We start from the raw sequence: 4,473 nt of genomic DNA, 5'->3' as shown, positions 1-4,473 counted from the left end.
TGTTATGTTATGGTTAGGATGAACTTTATGATTATGTTATGATATGTTATGATCATGATTAGGATATGTTAGAATGCACCTTATGATTTTATCATGATATGTCATAATGCTTATGATTATGTTATGTTATGTTAGGATGAACTTTACGATTATGTTATGTTATGATGCTTCTATACATGATATGATGAGTTGTCTTTATGCTTTATGCCTTGGAATTTTATTTATGTTATACGGTTTTATGAGTAGGAAAGGAACTTACTGAGCCTTGAGTGCTCACAGCTTACTTTCCTTGTACCACAGATAAGGGCAAAGAATGGATGTACTAAGGGAGCAGCAGGAGGGGGCAAGAAGGACGTGTGTAGTAGTGACTCGGCTAAAGAGAAAGACCTGCTTCTAGTTAATAAGAATTATGTTTATGTCGTTCTTTTATGACTTTATGACATTTCATCATACTCTTTAGTATTATGGTTCAAATTACGTTAAGCATGTTATGTGACTCATATGATAGGTAGTTAGTGATGATGATTTGAAAAGTAAAGAAAAAGTTTTAAAGAGAAAAAAAAATTATACTATAGATAAAACTTCCGCTGTTTTAAGAAGAAAATATAAGTAACCCCCGTCAGCTTAAGCAGGAAGGGGCGGGGCATTACAAACTAGGAGTATCTAAATGAATTTAAGCATAGCTACTAGTAAGAAAGTTTTGTTATAGTTAACGTCTTGCCTTTTACAATAGCCTTTCTCCACTAATCAAGCTTTATTGGTAATGACATTATCATCCATGTCGTTTTTCTTCTATCCACTTGTACCTAATAGGCATAACGCCTTCAAATGAATCTACCAAGTTTCAAACTTGGTTCTCGTACATAGATTCCATTTTTGACTTCATGGTTGTAAGCCATTTGTCTAGTTCTAAACTTTTTAGAACTCCTTCATAATCAGTAGGTTCTTCATCCTTAATAAGTAATAGTCATTCGATCCACTTACGAAAGATCTATATCTCTCAGGAATATTGCATGTCCTACTAGATCTATAAAGAGGTAGTGTCTTAGTTGTTTCAATCGATGGCTCATCATTATAAGTAATCGGTTGTGGTTCTTGATTGAAGTCTCTTGAGCTTCCTTAAGTTCAACTTCATTCCCACTGTTTTCTTACAAGAGCAACTTTTTCTCTAGGAATACAATATTTTTATTCTAAGGGATGATAGAATTGGTAACCCCTTATTTCTGTATGGTAACTAATAAATAGACACTTATCAGACTTATCATCCAACTTATCTGATACAGTTATTTTCACATAAGCTGGACAACGTCATATCTTCATGTAAGATAAGTGAGATTTCTTATCATTCTATTTCTTAAATGGAGTATTAGAGATTACCTTAATCAAAAATTTGTTTTCCAAGTAAACAACTATTTTAAGTGTGTAACCCCAAAAGGATCTAGGAAAACTTGGATGATTCATCATTGAACTAACCATTTCCAACAAGGTTCAGTTTTGCTAATCAAATACACCATTGTCTTGTGGCGTATATAGTGGAGTCCACTGAAATAATGTTTCATTGTCTCTCAGATAATCTTGAAACACTTGGTTTAAATATTCACTACCTTGATCTTATCAAAGTATTTTAATACTTATGTCAAACTATTGTTCTACTTTATTTCTGAATTCTTTAAACTTTTCAAAAGCCTTAGACTTATATTTCAATAAATACACATACCCAAATTATGAGTGATCATCGATGAAGTAATGAAGTAGTTGTAACCTCCTAAATATTGTCATTTCTTCTCCAATGTTTGTAAAGCCCAAAAAATTCCCGAATTTATTTTAGAATTATTCTATGATTTTTCTGGAATTTTTAGATATTTTTCTGGAATTTTCCGAGTAGCGGAAGTAGTAAAAATAATTAGAACCGTAAAATAACTTAGGCGGGAATCGAACCCGAGACCTATGGTTTACGGATAAGTTTAGTAACCGGTGAACCCAGCAGGGCCGTGCTGAAAGAAAGGAGAACCAAATATATTTATATTAGAGTTGGGTTCATTAAACCACTTAATATAAATAATAAACTTAAGTTGGGGTTTGGGTTATTTTGGTTCGGCACATCCTTCTCCACCGAAACCCAACACCGCCGCCGCCTCTTTTTCTTCTCCTCTTCCTCACGCACGGCACACCAAGGCAAGGGTCCATAGGTTCATCTTCCGGCGACGACTCCAACACGAAAGAGGTTCTTCTCCGCGAGAGGAACGCGAAGACGTGATCGGATCGTCGAGAGGATCATCTCCACCGGAACTCTAGCGAATAGAATCGTAAGAAATTACGATCAAGAGGTAAGAAACCCCTCACCTGCAGTATAATTGCTCTCGTTTGTTAGTTTTGGCGTTAGTTCAGTAATTTTACAGTTTTCAGTATTAGGGTGTGCTTTTAGTGCACACCAAGCATTCGGTAGAATGCCCAGTTCAGAAGGATGCACTAGTAGGCGTCCTAACAGCATGTAAAATGTATTAGAAACATTTTATTCAGTTTATTATCAGTTATTACAGCTATATGGATCAGATATCCATTGGGTGGGCTCCCACAGTAGCTTCTAGGTTCAGATAATCTAGCTCTAGGTTCAGATAACCTAGAACAGCAAAGTAAAATAAAACAGTAATCAGTATTTTACTTTTATTCAGTTGGCACTGTACTTGGATCAGATATCCATGGGCTGGACTCCCACAGTCGTCCCTAGGTTCAGATAACCTAGTAACCCTGCTGGATTCGGAACTTGCAAGCCCGGGTCTCGTAGGGATGCGCGCACAGTAAGTACAGTTGCCAGGGCCCAACAGCATGTTTAGTACTTTCATCTATTATATGTATAGTTTTCAAATTTGAAACCAGTGATGAGAACACTAATTTAGCTTTCAGTTCAGTTCAGGTTCAGTTTACTTGATTTGAGTTCGTGTACAGATTTAGATATATGCTTGACTAGTTCAGTTTCATGCTCAGTTTATAAGTATGCCATGATCAGTTTAGAGCATGCTCAGTTTATATGTTATGCCATGCTTTGTGTGATACCATGCCATGCCATGCTTGCATATTCAGTATATTTTTCAAACAGCATGATTTAAAATCATGTTTAGTACTTTCATCTATTATATGTATAGTTTTCAAATTTGAAACCAGTGATGAGAACACTAATTTAGCTTTCAGTTCAGTTCAGGTTCAGTTTACTTGATTTGAGTTCGTGTACAGATTTAGATATATGCTTGACTAGTTCAGTTTCATGCTCAGTTTATAAGTATGCCATGATCAGTTTAGAGCATGCTCAGTTTATATGTTATGCCATGCTTTGTGTGATACCATGCCATGCCATGCTTGCATATTCAGTATATTTTTCAAACAACATGATTTAAAATCATATTTGCATCGTATGCATGCTTTTGTGAGGTAGATGGTTTCTTACTAAGCTTATTGGCTTACAGATACTACTTTTCTTATACTGCAGATACCGGTAAAAGAAAAGTGGATTAGCGGAGGCTGGAGGGCGATGCTACGATGATGTGTGTGTGCAAGGGGTCTGGAATAAAGATCCTTGGGATCTATACGCTTTTATTTCAGTTTTAGCACTTAACATGTCTAGTTTCATACTTAGTCTTGTTACTAATTGTTCTAGCTTAGTAACTATGTCTTGTTTAGCTTATCACGTTTAGAACATTAGTACTTATATGCTAGAATGTATCTCCATTGTTTTAGAACTGTTGTGTGACGATTTGGCACGCCAAAGTGCTGAAATCAGAACTCTCGAGTGAAATCAGACACTGATCGGTCCCCAGACCGATCAGGGTCTGAGCTGTTCCACTGGATCGGTCAGCCGACCGATCCAGCGAGATACAGTATGCTACTGTATCCTCCTGGATCGGTCAGCCGACCGATCCAGCTCGATACAGTAGCCTCGGAGGAGATTTCCAGGTGCCTGGATCGGTCAGCCGACCGATCCAGCATCGAACAGAGGGCATCCCAGCGTCTCCAGGTGCCCGGATCGGTCCGCAGACCGATCCAGACACACCTGGATCGGTCCTTCCGACCGATCCAGCAGGGCATAGAATCGTAGTAAGCTTGATCGATCCGTGGATCGATCAACAGCTAGCTGGGAAGTTAGTTTGAGTTACTAGCTCAGATGGGAGGTCAAGAATCCTCCTTAGCACATGTACACCAACCGGAAAGGGTCTTGAATCCTTCCTTATAACCGCATGGGTGCATCAGTTGTCAGATTAACAGAGTCAGTTAGTGAAATTTTATTTTACCCAGTTTTCCGCACAGTACGGCACAGTAGTTTCAGTAGTTAATGTAGCGATCCGGCTCACAGCTTAGTACCCAGGAGTTGGGTCGTTACAGAGTGGTATCAGAGCAGTGTTCCTTACTTCCTACACACACATCAACATTGTGCCTACAGCTTCCAAGTAAGAACACCTCTCACTCAGTTTTGTTTTCAGC

Source organism: Zingiber officinale, chromosome 3B (genome assembly GCF_018446385.1).
Source record: "Zingiber officinale cultivar Zhangliang chromosome 3B, Zo_v1.1, whole genome shotgun sequence".
Taxonomy (NCBI): domain Eukaryota; kingdom Viridiplantae; phylum Streptophyta; class Magnoliopsida; order Zingiberales; family Zingiberaceae; genus Zingiber; species Zingiber officinale.
Note: the sequence above shows the minus strand (reverse complement) of the source record.